Source organism: Pholcus phalangioides, unplaced genomic scaffold, assembly GCF_987345545.1.
Source record: "Pholcus phalangioides strain wild (caught in Gottingen) unplaced genomic scaffold, Ppha-v1.0 ptg000017l_1, whole genome shotgun sequence".
NCBI classification, from domain to species: domain Eukaryota; kingdom Metazoa; phylum Arthropoda; class Arachnida; order Araneae; family Pholcidae; genus Pholcus; species Pholcus phalangioides.
In genome coordinates, this window is record NW_028301610.1 from 30816068 (window position 1) to 30833952 (window position 17885).

The window sequence follows — 17885 nt, forward strand, 5'->3', positions numbered from 1 at the left end:
AAGGAGTACAAGAGTGCATGAAATGGTGCTAAACTATTTGAAATTGTCGTTGTTCGATGCGCAAAGTGCATACTGAAGTTGTAGTGCCAGTCTATTTCTAAGTATCGGAACGAATGCGAATATTGCACAAGCCCACAAAAGTGGTCGTCTATGCCCGCAAACGGCAATGAAGGCCCGAGAACAAAAGTGGTCATCCAGGTATGCGAACGAAAATGGAGGCCTGAGAAAGCATGACTGTGCAGTTTAGAATGAGAGTTGCGGGAAAAATGTTTTATTGGGGCCTTGCTTAATTTTTAAATTTTCTGCATTTCATTGGTTTTCGTGGGACTCGGTTTCTTGTGAAATTTTAACGAACGTTCTCCAACTTTTTAAAGTGATGAGCCCTGCTGCAAGTCCAATTTCCAGCCCCGCCGCAGTATTGGGAATGCCAAGTTGGTCCAATGGGTCTGTCGACCTCCGTTGAACTATCCATTTCATCAGCGACGGAATCCAGTCATACTAATTGATTCAGTGTCGTCAGATGCCGCCAGAATTGTCAGAGCGTGCTTGCGTTGCCTATATTCGCGGAAGTACTGCGCGTTGATTTTGGGTTCGGGCCCGACTTTTTGATGTAATTCTCTGTCATTTTGTTCTACGCATTCGTGCCCTATTTTTCTTATTTTAGTTGTACTTCGTACTCATATTGCAACATTTTGAAAAGTTCAGGAAATGTTCACACTAAATTTACAGCCTTGTATCTTTTCAAGTATTTAAGATATACAAACTCAATCCTCAAAATGAAGTATAGCACATACATTTTTCAAAACACTTGGTTCACTGGAATTGGATAAGATTCCAGATTTTCTGAGATATGATCCCATTTAGACACTTGTTGAATCCGAAAACTCGGAAAATCTGTTTCATTTTGCACGTACGCAGTTGCTGAAGTCAGGCTGCCTGAAATATAAAATACGTATCACAAATTTTCTTCTTTTTGAAACGAGACCAACATTTCAGCACTGTCTATTTTTGATGGAGTTATTGAAATTTGAAATTACTTCAACAAAAACTGTCGCTCATTTGGACGCGTTTGCCTCCCCACACCCGGCATCGATTTTAAAGACGCTTCCACGTCAAAAAAGTTTGTTCACACCTTCAAAGACAAAGCAGCGTTATAGTGGAGGAAACTGAAAAATCGACCTATTAAAATTTTCATTGGAACTGGAAAGCACAACAGATTTCGAATTTCTATCTTCTTTGGAAAAAAGGATCGCTTCAATTACCAATTCCATACTAACAAAACTCACGTCTTTTTCAGTGAGAATTTGTTCAACTCTAAGAATATTTTCATTCATGTTTCAAAAGAATTAAATTGCCATATATAAGACGCCGCTACTTTGGTTTCCATAAACATACGGAAAAATTGATGAATGCGAATTTTTAAAAATCGGAAAAACTCATATTTTGTTATTCAAATGCGTAAACACGTAGCAAGTTAGGAAAAACTCGAGTAATCAGTTTTCATGACAACTCGTTTGAATAAATTTTTTTTTTCTGCATGAATGCAACAGCATGAATAGGGAGACAGGAATCAACGTGGCCATGGCTTACTCCGTTTAACGAGTAACGGCACTTACGAGGTCATATTTTTGGTCTCCGAAGAGTGACTCATTAACGAGGTTTGACTGTATACGAAACATCACGGGAACCAAAATAATATTTAACAGTGGGCTATTTATACTGATTCCCGTGGGGGCTTTGTTATTCGAAATAAAAATATAATGTTCTCTACGAACTTGTTGGCATAGTCAAGTGGACATGGTGAGTATAAGTTGCTCTCAAAATTTGAGGCATGGTACATCCGTTTAAATTTTTTGTTTCAAGAAGCCATTGGAGAATCTTTCAAAGAAACGAAGCCCCACGGTAACCAATAAAAAAAAAATGAAACACTCCTTTTTGCTATGTTTACGGTTTTAGAAAACTGCATAACAGTTTGAAAAGCCGAGACAACCGCTTTCGTAGCTCTAAACAGCCACTCCCGTTCTTGCCTGGCGCACCACTCTGTGCCTAGACAAACAATTTCTTGTTTTCATGCCTGGCGCACCACTTTTGTTTCTGGAAGGCAACGTTCATATGCCTGAATGGCCACTTCCGTTCTCGCTTGCGGGCCTGGATGGGCCTTCATTCTTGGAAGTGTTGGGCTCGCACTTCAAGTTGCACATCATTAGCGCAAGTCTAACAACGGCTATATACCGTTTTACTGCCGTCCCATCTACAACTTCAAATAACAAGGCGCGATTTCAAGCGCTCTCTCTTTATTGACGTTCCACCCCCATGTATAGCTTCGAAGTTCGTATGATCATCCATTCTAATTCTCTGTCTCTCCCCCACCATCCCCTTCTTAGTTGCAGAGAAGCCAACTTCAGAGCAAACTTCATTTTGAAGTGAAAACGTCTTGAAAAAATCGATGTCGGGTGTGAAGAGGCAATCGCGTCCAAATGAGCAACAGTTTCTTTCGAAGTACTTTCAAACTTTAATATAACTCGCAGGGCCGGATTAAGACATTTGAAGGAACTAAGCCCCCCCCCCCCGCGATACCTACAAGTATGTTTCACTTGATATTGAATTTATAAATTTAAAAAAAATTAAATTTTATATTTTTACAGAACTTAGCATGGCTGATGTTACTCAGTTACCTTATTTTTGGTGAACTAGTCATTTTGGGTACCTTTTCTTTCTGATACATTTTTGAGTTGTAATCTACATCGTTAGCATTTCTTTCACTTGTACGGTGGATTGAATTAAGGTGACTTTATACCCGTGCGCTAGGGGATGAAGATCAAACCACAAAAGGATGGCTCTAAGGTGTGTAACCTATGCGGATGCACTCATGGAGCTCCGAATCAGGGGTAGAGAAAGATTACGAAAATTGCAAAAAAAAATTAGAAAAAAAGTTTTAAGCAAAATTTTAAACTAAAAGTACTGGCCTGAATGATTCGCGGAGAAACCCGGGATTTTTGATGCATTTCATCAGGTTGGGAACGCAGCAGCGAGTTTTCGGGGTTATTTTACTGCTGTGGCTTATATGGCACAGGGGTGCTGAAACTGTCTCATACGAATAATAATTAACAATAAGCTCTTGAATTCATCATCGCCCCTTTGCGCCACATTCATTGCATCGCCCCTGAAACCATGCAGTTGATCTGCTAATGGCTCATAAAGATTTGCGCATTTTTAAGCTCACGTCCTCATGCTATAGAACTTGGGTTACTCCTAATGCTTGGGGTCTCACCCGAACACCTCCTAAGGATCTCATGACAATTAAACCTGTTGACAGTACAATTAGTTGATTGCATACAGTTAGTATGAAAATTGGTAGACAGGTATTTTTACTTAAGTAAGAAGGGCCTCAGAAAAATCAGTTTGCCCTAAGGCCATATGATTCCGTTAAGAAGGCCCAAGCTTACTTTATTATGCGATCTCTAATAAACTCTCTAATAATAAAGTACAGGTTGTCCATAATTAAAAGACCCTATTTTAAAGTAGCCTACAGGCGAAACCAGTCATCAGAGAATTGTGAAGTTTTGTGGAGGACTTCATGAAGTGATTGGAATTTGTTACGGGGGGAAAATTAGTTGCACACGTAGCCACCAGAGGGCGTTGTATTAAGAAATGACACATTTAGGCAAACGTTTACAATTCTAACAATTGTTACTGCAACAAAACATGTTCCACATGATGGCCGTCATTTTCAGATACCATGTGAAATCGCAAGACTGCATATTCCACAACTGACCGAAGTGTGTGCGGGGAAATGCTGCCTTTAAGGTCAGGTAAAGTTCTTGGATTGTCACGACTTACCAGACGTTTCAAATGCCCCCAAAGCCAAAATCGCATGGATCCGGGGATCGGGGAGGCCATAGATTAGGGAAGTGCCGGTTGATGACACGTTCTTCTGCAAAATGTATTTTAAGAACATTATTAACACACACTGCAATGTGTAGAGAAGCTCCGTCTTGCATAAAGATTGTCTGCAAGGCAGTGACGTGCTTGCAGAGCCGAAACAATTTCGTTCTCTAACAGCAATGCATATCGCTTCCCGCTGATCGAACATATCACTGTACCCGTAGAACGTAACTCCTCGTAGAAGTACGGGCCGAGAATAAATAATGCAGTAAATCCACACCATACTGTCACTTTTGGTAAATGCAACGGAACCTCTAAGATAGCGTGTGGATTTTCTGGTTCCCAAATTTGGCAGTTGTGAGTATTGACTACACCATCCAAGTGAAAATGCGCTTCGTCTGTCCAGAGGATATTCCAAGGCCATTTTGAATCGACCTCAACGTGAGCTAGAAAGAAACTGCAGTGAGAACCGGAGTCGAGCGTCATAATCATGTGGAAGCACAAGTGAAAGTTTGTACGGATAATATCGGAAGATATTCTGCATGATCTTATGGACAGTTGAACGTGGCCTATCCAACGCCTGTGCTACATGCTACCACGAGAAATTGAAGCTCTTGTACTCTTTCACTTCCACCTGAAGCGAAACCTCCTGTACTGCGTCTAGCAACGGGTTCTCTTTCTCTTCCAGGAAGAACAGCCAACGATCCTGTGGTTTCAAATTTCGTTATCATACTCCAAAGGTTTTTAGCATTCATTGGACCTTTTCGAATCCTCTTCCAAGTCCGCTATTTCCGTAGAGCAGTTACTGCGGAATTGCTGTTTTGGTAAAACAATTTGACCAAAAGAAAACGCGATCTCGTAAACTTATCGTCATTGTGAGCAGCAAACACATTGAGAAATAAGATCTCCGCGAATGTTTCTAGGTTTTATAACAGCTGCTGAGTGACATCACATAAATTTACATGTTTGCTACAGGTTTCAAAGTGAAACTCCCTCTGGTGGCGGCATGTGCAACAAATCCCCCCTCCCAAAACCAATTCCCATCACTTCATGAAGTCCTCCACAAAATTTCACCCTTTTCTGATGACTGGTTTCGCCTGTAAGCTACTTAAAATAGGGTCTTTTAATTATGGACGCCATATACATTAATTTGTGATCTCTAGTTTGCAATATTATTAGTTTTTTTTTTGCATTCGTGCCATCCTTTTGATGAAGGTGTTTCACTGTACAATCAATCAAAAATTCTAGGATTTTTTGCCGGATGCTTGATGAAATTTTGGTAACTTTTTATGGTGGCCCGTTTTTTCCCAATGCCCTAAGCACGTGCTTATTTTGCTAAATGGTTAATCCGGCCCAGATAACTCGGCTAAAAATAGATGTAGCACCGCCATCTTGGTCTTGTCGGACGGTTATTTGCATTCACATTGTTTTGTACGGTTATGTTCTGGAACACTATGGTGAGAACTTTCTGGACAAGTGCGCTAGCTTCTCCGGCAGAGCAGAAATAACGTCGGAAATCAGGAATTGTGCTTGTGTTGGACGTGTTTCTGAGCTTCGCTTTTTTGACACTCTGAGTGGATTGCGACCATAGGTTCGATTGTGAATATTGCCCGTCTTAATGAGTACTATCATATCACCCCTCCGTTTTTTTCTAAACTGTTTACGAATACCCTGAAAATTTGTATATATTTTTGTATATTTATATTTCCTGTGTGTTATTATTTCGATTCCCAATTAATGCGCCGAGGTTAGGTTCGGTTGTCGAAATTAGTCAAAATATACTACGTAATCAATGCGTATATAAATACACTACGCAGTCAGTTTTATACCCAGTTTTATTGGGCCACTTATATTTTGCGGCCCGGGTAAGATCGCACCCTTTGCATCTGCCCAAGTCTCTCTCTCTCGCCGAAAAAGTAATAATAATAACTTTTCAGAAAACGTGAAACAATCTACGAAGTCATGTCAGCGGTAAAATGAAACAAATTTAGGTGTGTAAAGGTGCATGCATTACGAACAAACCTAATCTCTTTAGTTATTGTTCAAAATTTTGTGGTTGTCATTAGCCAGCGACATATCTGCTGTAAATTAAATTTTGAACAAGAACGTTTCAACGTATTGGCTTAGTCAGGCATGGTCGGGGAGGTTTTTGGTACATGAAAGATCTCCGATTGATTATCATCAATATTGTTTGAGACTTGTAGTTTCCCCCCCCCCCAATATATTGCTCGCCCTGTGTCCACGATGCCGATAGGATGGCCTTGAACATAAATTTGAACGATGCATCTTTCGAACGATTCGCACATGCATCTTTTGCATTGCCGTGTTAACGAGTTCTGGGGCCCGAAACCCAAATACTGTTTTTTGGTCCCAGAGCTCTAGTTTTATCCAGTGTTGGAGTGAAAAGTCGGCATGAAAAATGCACTTCGTGCTGTATACAAAAAGAAAAAATACCCACACACAAACACATACACTGAAAAAAAAATCCATAATTTTTGGGAGCTCCCGTTTGACCCCAGGGCCTTGTCTCCATCAGTCCACCTGTTACTGGTCTTTTGCATCTCATTACGATACATGAAGACAATTCATGTGATACCATACAAGATAATACTAAACTGAAGAGCCAAAAAAACTGGTACAGGCATGCGTATGCAAATAAAGAGATATGGAACCAATCAGAGTATGGCACTGCGGTCGGCAACGCCTATATAACACAATAAGTGTCTGGCATAGTTGTTAGATCGGTTACTGCTGCTACAATGGCAGGTTATCGAGATTTAAGTGAGTTTGAACGTGGTGTTATAGTCCGCGCACGAGAGATGGGACATAGCATCTCCGAGGTAGCGATGAAATTTGGATTTTCACGTACGACTATTTCACGAGTGTACCGTGAATATCGGGAATCCGGTAAAAAATTAAATCTACGACATCGCTGTGGCCGGAAAAAGATCGTGCAAGAACGGGACCAATGACGACTGACGAGAATCATTAAACGTGACAGACGTGCAACCCTTCCGCAAATTGCTGCAGATTTCAATGCTGGGCCATCAACAAGTGTCAACGTGCGAACCATTCAACGAAACATCATCGATATGGGCTTTCGGAGCCGAAGGCCCACTCGTGTACCCTTGATGACTGCACGACACAAAGCTTTACGCCTCGCCTGGGCCCAACAACACCGACATTGGACTGTTGAGGACTGGAAACACGTTGCCTAGTCTGACGAGTCTCGGTTCCAATTGCTTCGAGCTGATGCACGTGTACGGGTATGGAGACAACCTCATGAATCCATGGACCCTACATGTCAACAGGGGACTGTTCAAGCTGGTGGAGGCTTTGTGATGGTATGGGGCGTGTGCAGTTGGCGTGATATGGGACCCCTGATACGTCTAGATACGACTCTGACAGGTGACAAGTACGTAAGCATCCTGTCTGATCACCTGCACCCATTCATGTCCATTGTGCATTCCGACGGACTTGGACAATTTCAGCAGGATAATGCGACACCCCACACGTCCAGAATTGCTACAAAGTGGCTCCAGAAACACTCTTCTGACTTTAGACACTTCCGCTGGCCACCAAAATCCCCAGACACGAACATTATTGAACATATCTGGGATGCCTTGCAACGTGCTGTTCAGAAGAGATCTCCACCCCCTCTTACTCCTACGGATTTATGGACAGCCTTGCAGGATTCATGGTGTCAATTACCTGCAGCACTACTTCAGACATTAGTCGAGTCCATGCCACGTCGTGTTGCGGCACTTCTGCGGGCTCGCGGGGGCCCCTACACAATATTAGGCATGGTTACAAGTTTTTTGGCTCTTCAGTGTACATCAATGTGGTATCGTTATATTAGTCTCACACAATCTTCTTTCTGTTCTTCTAGAATTATTTCTGTTTGGATATGTCTTATCATTATTATTATCTTATTTGTGCCGTATATTTCCTGAGATGTGTTAAATATAGCGGCATGTTTTCAGGTAAAGTTTTTAGAAATGCAGCCAGCCGGTTAGATAAGGTAACCGATTTTAAACATGTATTTCGCGTCAGAATCAAATATTAATAGATATTGAGTCATAAATAGGAACGGAAATTAATAATGGAACATTTAATTACATTTGTCGCACCATTATAATTTAATATAGTATGGCTTAAACCGGGAATACACTATAAAAGTTTGATAAACGATCTTTACAAACTCGAAAGAAACAGCCTATAAGTCTTTTTGTTACATTCGCTCGAATGTAACCGATACACTTATTGATTTCATTCAGGCCCGTAACTAGGCTGGAGCAACCGGAGCACTGCCCCGGAACCCGAGCAGAATGGGGCCTCACAAAAAATATACACTTATTTAGCATGATGATAACCGTTTCAAGGGGTCCAAGAAAAAGTCTGCATGCTACGGCCCTGATTGAATTTTTTAAGTTTTGTAAAAGATCTTTTATCAAACTTTTATAGTGTAATTCCGGCCTCAGTTAGGCCGGTACTACATTGCAAAAGTTTGATGAAAATTCTTTTACTAAACATAAAACTTGAAAAATTCAGCCAATAAACCTATTGTTTACTTTTGCTCGAATGTAACCGATACGCTTATTGGCTGCATTTTCCCGTTTTTTATAAATCAACTTTCTAAAACTTTTATAGTGTAATGCCGGCCCAAGACCGAGATTACAATACAAAAGTTTGATAAAAGAAATTTTATAGTGTAATCACGACCTTTGACTCATGTACGAATGTTCCGTTTCTTCTCATATTTTTCAGCGATCCCGGGATTTCGGTTAAAATTACCAAATCTAAATTATGAATTCATTATCTGTGACACTATTTTCGTTCTTGATCATTCGTCAACAAGCAATAAATCTGGCTAACGAGAGATGTCTATGCCAGAAAAAGGCTAAGTTCATGCACTCACATTGTTAGCGAAAAATACAACGCAAAAAACTAACTACTCACGTTAACTGTAGTTGAATTTTCGGTTGAGCGAGAGGGGAGGGACACAATCACATGATTACACGATATTCGATAAAAATTAGTTCAACGAGACGTTCTATTCAGGTACGAACTAAACTAGAAAAATATGTTACAACACCAAACAGAGAAACAAAAATATGCGTTGTTTGGGAAAATGCCAAGCGTTATACCGACCTATTTGAGAATATTCCTGGCAAAAATCCATCTCGGGGAAAAAAACCACAAAAAACACAACATAATAATAAAAACGAAAGTTCTGTTATTTCTTCATCATCAACAAGAAATTAACTGACAGCTTTTTTACTTCTAGATTTCTTCTGGTTTAAATCGACAAATTTCAAATATAGTTTCGCTGAAACAGGGTGAGAGAAAATCGTAAATATCACGAAACTTGATATGGACGGCTGTGATTCAGTCATATTTTCGTGATGAGTTTTAGATGGTTGGATGTAATTTAAGCGACCCGCGACATATTCACAGATAACTTGAGTGGCCCGCGCACGTTTCCGAATCATTTCAGAGACCAGCGGCGCAATTCCAGAGCACTCAAGTGGCAAGCGGCACATTTCCAGTTCACTGAATTGAGCTGCGGAAAACTTCTAGATCACTTAAGTGACCAGTGGCCTAATTCTGAAGTTATGTGTATAACTGCGATGACCAAATGAAAAAAAAACGGGCATTTTCCTTGATGTAGGGTCTATAGCTCATGTTAAAATAACGAATTCACGATTTAAAAATTTCAGTGTGTTTTTTTCAGCAAGCTTTGTCAAGCTTGCTGCAAATACATTTTTAGTAAAACGAGGAACTAGCCAAATATTATGAAAAAATAATTCTGTCCCGTAAAATATGGGTCATATGATCACACTATGTGTAACTCACATATATTTATTTATTTATACACCTTTTTCATCTACTGCAAGTTACGATTCTTGTTCGGCAGAGCAAATGCGGACTTTTGGGACAATGTATATTGAAGAAATATTCAAAATTTGTTAAGGGTTCCATGTGAGCTTTCACGTTGGAAAAACCTGACCTAGAGGATGCGCAAGCATGTGAATGACAGAATGACCAAAAGAATGTCTTAGCAACAAAAGCGTGTTTATAATAATGGGTGGGGGGGGGGAAGGGCAAATGGGTGATAGCACAGGGTATCACCACCAAACCAGAACATTTCTCCCACTCTGTCCCGATAGCACAGGGCAACGACTTCTAGGAACAAGTAATAAAGAAAATTAGACTAAAATGGGAGAAGGGCGACAACATTCGTCATTCGTGTAGCCCATAGGTTACAAAACCGTTTATCCGCCTTTGTCTACGATGTTGAGCAATTTGCTCGCCAAGTAAACCAAGGAGCTACCAAGACTTGTCTAAAACTTCAGTGTACCGAACCGTCACGTGACTGACGCTTCAGTTGCTTCCGTATAAACTACACGTATTTGAAGGGCTGTATCAAAATTGGACCTCATCTGATTATCAAGGAGTTGTCTCCTTGGATGAATTATATTCTGCGTGGAATGGATAGCTGCTGACGTACAGGGGACGAATCTCCAAAAAACAAGACTATAATCGTTGCCAGGAGAATACAAGCTGGTGATAGCAGCATCATTGTCTGTGAAATGTTATTTTGGTATTGTTTAGGTGTATTGAGATATTGCTGGAAGCCGCATTCGACCAGTATGAACAAAGGGCTCCAGTCCTAGAGCCCGGGACACACACACACACACAATTACATCATTTTTTCTGTCTTTCATTCGCTATAGAAGGGCCCGTGAAAAGTTTGGCTTGTGGGGCATCGCCAAGTATCCCGTCCTAGGTACCCTGCTCCAGGGGACGATGGTCAATTGAACTGCTCGTAAAACCTGTCGATTAAATCCGAAGGTCAATTGCACTGTGCTCCCCCTTTTATCAGATGGGTTAATTGCATGAGAAATGGCTGGAATCTTTCGCGGCATCCAAGCCAGATTTTCCATCAGGCCCCTTCTAGTTAATTTATAGTGTGAAAAAAAGAAAGAAAAACTGTAAGGAATTATTCCCGCGACCCCAAGCTGGAGTCCTGTCAGCCATATCCTCACAAATTATCCAAACAGTTCCTAACAAACAAAAAAATTTTCACCTTTCATCTCTGATTTTGCGCCCCTTCAGAGCAGATTCATTTGAGCAGACATTCTCTTTGATTTTTTTTTTCTGCCAATGGAACTTTTTTTACACATTCACCTCGGATTTAGTACCACTCTTGAGCAGCGCTCAGTGCGGCGACAATGGGTCGAGGCCAAGAACAGCCCCTGTACTCTATCAGAAGGGGCGAGTGTGCATTTTGTTTCCCTCACCCATGGAGGGCGGATGACAGGGCCCGGGGCAATTCTCATACTTTTTGGCTTTTCACGCTATAAATAAACTATAGAAGGGCGCCCTGCTCTAGGAGGGGGGGGGCATCAAGGGGGGTAAGGGCAAAAATGTAGATGTCTACCTTGATTTCCAGAAGGCATTCGATCGGGTCCAACATAGTAAACTCTTGAAGCGTTTATGAGATTGTGTGGGGGCAATTTGCTGAATTGGATAGAATCGTGGTTGAGAGATAGATCACAACGGGTTATGGTGAACGGGGAATTCTCTGATTGGACAGACGTCACTAGTGGAGTTCCTCAAGGAAGTTGTCCTGGGCCTCATACTTTTTCACTTTTTATCGATGAACTCGATCAGGGTATCGATGATCACGTGAAGCTAATGGGGTTAGTTGGGAATCAAAGCGATTGGGGAGTTGCTTCAGATCCAATTGAACAGGATTGGAACATGGGCAAATGAATGGAGCAAGAAGTTTAGCGTTGACAAATGCATGGTCGCTCATTTTGGTTCGAACAACCCACGGTTCTCTTACGAGTTGAATGGTATCACTATCCCGGATGCAACTAGGGTCACTAATTTGGGAATTCTCATTGACGAGCGGCTTAGGTTTTCTGAACATTGTTCAGCGGTGGTCAAAAAATCGAATAGAATGCTTGGTTTCATTTTCAGAAAGGTCTCATCGCGTTCTCATCCGCTTTTCCGAGGCTTAGTTCGTCTTGGACTGGAGTATGCTGTAAAGTTTTGGAGACCATACCTACGGAGGGATATAGACTTGGTCGAAGGGATGCAAAGAAGAGCTACGCGTGTCCTTATTGGCACACGGTACTGGAGTTATGAAGAGAGGCTTTATTTTCTGAATATGTTTACATTGGATGAAGGGGAGATATGATCAAAGTGTTCAAAATTTTCAACGGTTTTGATAGGATGGGCCATGATTTATTAATTCGCCTTCAATCGACTGCTTTTACAAGGGGACACCAGTTTCGATTGGTAAGAGACAATTCTAGGTTATGGTGTCGCAGGGAATTTTTCTCTAATAGGGTTGTTAATAAATGGAATAGCTTACCCCCGGAGGTAGTAAATTCTAACACAATTGACACATTTAAAAATAAATACGATAAACATGTTGAGGTAAATCGAGAAGCTATCCATACTTAGAATATAAGATGGCCATAAATATTTTTTATCATGTATATATATATTTTTTTTTATTGCATTTTTAATTGGGTTGCTGTAATTTAAAATAGATGACATCCGCACTTATTATGGACATTTTGCCTGTTGTGGCCTTGTATTTAGGTGCCCTGGCAACTAGGGGAGCGCAGAACGAGGTAGTGCCCCGGCCCAGGAAGGGTACCTGCCCAAGGATTGCACATGTATGTCTTATGATCACGGGAGTCGTAAAACCACGCGAATCCCCTTGAGGCCAAGATTAATTTATTTTTTGGTAGCAAAAATTGAACACTTCTTCCCCCAGAGAAAATCTTGAGTATGCTACTGAGATTGCGAAAAGGTATTTTCGTTAGACATTAAAATTTTTTTCACGATTATTAAAAGATATTTAAGTTTTGATTTTTTTTGGGAGGGGGCACGAGCCTCTGAGGTCCTACCCGCGTACGCCTGTGTAGCTCTGGATTCTATCATATATCTTGTGAAGTTTCGTTCAATTTGTTTCAGCGAGTTGAACAAGTATACGACAAAGGGAAAAAAAAGTGTGATCATATGTAAAATTGCGGAGCGAAAATCGTTCTTCCGCAAAATGTCGGGACATGGGGCTAATAAATGCGTTGAAGATAATTAAAAATGCATTTTGGAAGGATAGAACAAATGCCAAAGGCCTTATCGAAAGCGTCTCTAATTTCCGGAGTCTGAGCGTCGTGAGGCGATTTTCGTGTTACTGAATCCCACCAGAGCTTATCTATTACCCAATGGTGTGGTTCGAGCTGGGAAAATTGGAAACTAATGATTGGATACTCTATGGCAGTGGTTCTTGAGGCGGACACTGTTCACCGCAAAACGAAGAACATCTTTGGTTTTGGTTTGACTTCGAGACTGGAACTAAAACTAAACTCTCCTCCCCCCAACTCCTGACGAAGATCTTTCATATATACTGTATCCTGTATCACTCGCTGACTCACACAGAGAAGCATGTTCACGTTCAGTTTGTCTGATTCTTAGTTGTCTTATATTTGTGTCTAGGTAATTTGTGCTAAAATGTTTAATAAATTTGTGTTATGTGTACGCCTCGGCTTCAGTGGTGACTCTCAAATGAACAGAACCTTCTGAATAAACTTTTTGGTCGTATTTCCAAGCTCTGGATTATTTTCCCTCTGTTTCCATTGGCATGATGGGATCTTCTCACGGTGAGCTACTGTTTTCGCTAATCTTCCGGCCTTTATATATATTTTTTTTCTTGTAAAATTCTAATATTGTTCGCATAAAATAATTTTATAGTTGGAATTTTATCCTCGTTTTCCCCCATCTATTTCGTTATTGTTATTACGAGATGGATGGCGGTACGGATCCCACGGTGGTCGCAAGGGTATCTTGTAAATTACCTCCAATGTGGATAAATAATATTGCTTTATGGTTCGTGCAAGTGGAAGCTAATTTCGAAGTAGCACAAATAACTTCCGATATAACGAATATAACACTGTTTTAGCAGCTGTAGATGCCGACTCGCTTCATTCGGTTTCAGACTTGGTGCTTAATCCACCAGCCGAAAACAAATACGAAGCACTTAAAAAAAGGCTTATCGCTGAGTTTACAGATTCTAAATCGATACAAATCCGCAAACTGTTGTCTGAATTGACTCTTGGGGATAAGAAACCATCCTCTCTACTGAGACAAATGAAAGAGCTGGCAGGAAATTCAGTAACTGAAGATTTTCTAAAAACTATTTGGATGGAAAGGTTACCTTTGAACTCCCAGGCCATTTTATCAGTGTCAACTGCAGATTTAACTGAGTTGGCCACACTAGCCGATAAAATTTCCGAAATACGACCAATACCGAGTATTTCTGCGCTTTCTTCACAGTCAGGCCCTTCATCAGATTCTGTGAAATCTGATATTGCACAATTGCGTAGTGAAATATCGCAATTAAAAATTCAAATTGCAGATTTGTCAACGAAAATTAAAAATGAAAATTATTCAAGAGGGCGTACTCATTCTCGCTACCGAAGCAACAGCCGTAATTTTAGAAATCGTAACTTCAATAGTACACAAACACTATGCTTCTATCATAATAAATTTGGTGAGAAAGCAACAAAGTGTTACCAGCCGTGCACATACAAATCAAAAAACTAAAGCACGCTGCTGCATCGTTACAGCATACTTTTTCCGGTGCAGCAGCAGGTCCTACTAAATGTAGACTTTACGTATATGATAAAGCGACAAATTGTAATTTTTTAATCGATTCGGGTAGTGACATCTCTTGCATTCCTGTGTGACCCAATGTGAAGGACAGTTCTTCACATTTTCTCTATGCAGCCAACAACACGAAAATTCCAACATACGGAAAAAAACATTTAGAGCTAAATTTAGGGCTTCGTCGAAATTTTCGTTGGACTTTCCTCATTGCAAAAGTCAATACTGCTATTATTGGTGCTGATTTTTTAACACATTTCGGACTCGTGTTGGATTTAAAGAATAGAGCATTAATTGACTCTATCACTAACATGCAAACAAAAGGTGTACTGTCCAATGCTGCAGTACCCACAGTGAAATTGATTGTTGGTGAATCATCATATCATAAAATTTTTGAACAATTTCCAATTTTGGCAAATCCAATACCGCAGTTTTCCCGTCCTCCAAAACATAACACTCAGCATTTTATTGAAACAAACGGAAGTCCAATTTTCTGTAAACCAAGAAGGCTGCATCCAAAAATATTGCAAGCAGTTAAACAAGAATTTGAATATTTGATTGATAATGGAATTTGTCGCCCATCAAAGTCACCTTGGGCTTCTCCAATTCATGTAGTTCCGAAATCGAATGGAACGTACCGAATTTGTGGTGATTATCGTCGCTTGAATGCTATAACTGTTCCAGATAGGTACCCATTACCTCATATACATGACATAACTTATGTTCTGCACGGAAAGAAAATATTTTCCAAAATTGATATAGTAAGGGCATACTATCATATTCCGATAAATGAATCCGATGTACCAAAAACTGCCGTTACTACTCCCATTGGTAGTTTTGAATTTTTATATCTCCCATTTGGTCTGAAATGTGCACCAATGACATTTCAAAGATTTATGAATGAGGTACTGAAAGGTCTCGATTTTACTGTCAGTTATTTAGACGATGTCTTAATTTTTTCTGAAAACGAAAATGATCATATTAAGCACGTGGAACTTGTTTTGGAAAGGTTTAGTAAGTACGGACTAAACATAAATGCTTCCAAATGTGTTTTTGGTCAACAACAAATTTCCTTTCTGGGTCACGAAATATCAGCAGGTGGTGTTCGACCTTTGGACGACAAAGTAAAAGCTATAATGAACTATCCACGTCCAGAAAATCTGGTGCAACTCAGAAAATACTTGGGGTTACTAAATTTCTATAGGAAATTCATTTCACATGCTGCTGAAGTACTAGCACCATTAACTGACCTATTAAAAGGGTCTAAAAAGAAAAATGATCAATCTCGCATTACATGGTCTAAAAATTTGTTAGATTCATTCGAAAAATCAAAAGAAGCTTTGCTAAACGCTACTTCGCTAGTGTTTCCAGAAAATGAAGATAAGTTAATACTTCATTGTGATGCTAGCGAAATTTCAATTGGAGCTACCTTAAGTGTAATGCAGAATTTAGAATATAAACCCCTGGGATTCTTTTCAAGACGTCTTACACCTACACAAATGAAATATTCAAGTTTTGACCGTGAACTATTAGCTATATACGAGTCTGTTAAATTTTTTAAACACATGCTAGAGGCTAGAAACTGTAAAATTGTTACAGATCATCGTCCATTAACATACGTTTTTCGTAAGGCAACGGACACTTACTCGAATAAGCAAACACGGTGGATTTCTTACATATCAGAATTCACTACTGATATCGAGTATCTAAACGGTGAGCGAAATGAAGCTGCCGATGCACTATCGCGCATAAGTGAGGTTATTGTCCCCCAGCCTCTTAATTATGATGAACTCAGTAATGATCAAAAATCAAACGAACAACTGAAACAACTCATTTCAGACACTAATACTGGGTTGCAATTGAAATTAATTCAATTGCCCAATTCAAATTGTCAAATATATTGCGATCTTTCAACTGGAAAAGTAAGACCTTATGTCACTGCTAAATTTCGCAAACAAGTTTTCCTAAACTTACATTGCCTTTCTCATCCAGGTATTAGAAGTACTGTTGACCTTATACGTAACCGTTTCGTTTGGCAGTCTATGAATAAAGATGTTCGTGAGTGGGCACGCCAATGCATTGATTGCCAACGTTCTAAAATTCACGAACACACGAAATCAGAATTAGGAAAATTTTCACTGCCAACTGCACGATTCCAACATATTCATTGCGATCTTGTGGGACCCTTGCCGGAATCAAACGGGAAAACTTATTGTTTAACTTTAATTGACCGCGTAACACGTTGGCCGGAAGCATATGCGATTTCAGATATTACCGCTGAAACAGTCGCAAAGACAATCTACTCTGAGTGGATTGCCCGATTCGGCACACCAGACCGCATAACAACTGATCAAGACTAATGTCTCAGCTTGCTGCTCTTCTAGGTGTGGAAAAGTGGCGAACATCACCGTACAACCCAAAAGCAAATGGGGCTGATCGAAAATTTTTACCGTCCATTAAAAGCTGCAATTATGGCTCACCACACCACCAAGTGGACAGAAGTCCTTCCAACCATTCTTCTCGGTTTTCGTTCAGCACTGAAAGAAGATATAGGTGCAACACCAGCTGAGCTTGTCTACGGTGCTTCCTTGCGTCTTCCTGGCGATTTTTACGATTCGAGTGACAAAATTCAAGATCCGTCCATGTTCATCGAAAACCTCAGGCAACACATGAGAGCATTAAAACCGAAGCCAACAAGCTCTCATAACAAAAATAATGTGTTCGTACATAAAGCATTAAACATCTGTTCTCATGTATTTATCCGACATGACAGGTTGAGAACATCGCTTCAAGCACCCTACTCTGGACCGTTTCCGGTGATCAGCAGAAAAGAAAAGAACTTTAAAGTTCTGATAGATGGAAAACCAACAAATGTAGTATCGATCGAATCAAACCTGCATTCACAGTGAATGAGGATGCTACAACTACAATTTCGAATACAGCGTGTCCCAAAATTAATGTGCTTCCGAAACCGCCAGACCGCTTCACGCGTTCCGGAAGACAGGTTCGCTATCCTGTCAGATTCAATAATGTTGTCAGACTGTGTCGTTAGTCACTGGAAGGGGGGTACTGAGGCGGACACTGTTTACCGCAAAACGAAGAACATCTTTGGTTTTGGTTTGACTTCGAGACTGGAACTAAAACTAAACTCTCCTCCCCCCAACTCCTGACGAAGATCTTTCATATATACTGTATCCTGTATCACTCGCTGACTCACACAGAGAAGCATGTTCACGTTCAGTTTGTCTGATTCTTAGTTGTCTTATATTTGTGTCTTGGTAATTTGTGCTAAAATGTTTAATAAATTTGTGTTA

At 40.3% G+C, this 17885-nt stretch overlaps 1 protein-coding gene across 2 annotated transcripts in view; it reads right to left on the reverse strand.

Annotated features, from left to right (window-relative positions):
• LOC149072889 (uncharacterized) overlaps nt 1-9003 on the reverse strand; it is a 31626-nt gene extending 22623 nt beyond the window's left edge. The window contains exons 1-2 of one of the 2 annotated variants that reach the window (XM_089246312.1): nt 8845-9003; nt 795-936 (exon numbers count right to left, since the gene is read on the reverse strand). The gene's annotated coding sequence lies outside the window, so the exon portion shown is untranslated. The remainder of the gene's footprint in view (nt 1-794; nt 937-8844) is intronic. The other variant, XM_089246311.1, reaches the window with a different exon arrangement.
• Nucleotides 9004-17885: the final 8882 nt, after the last annotated feature.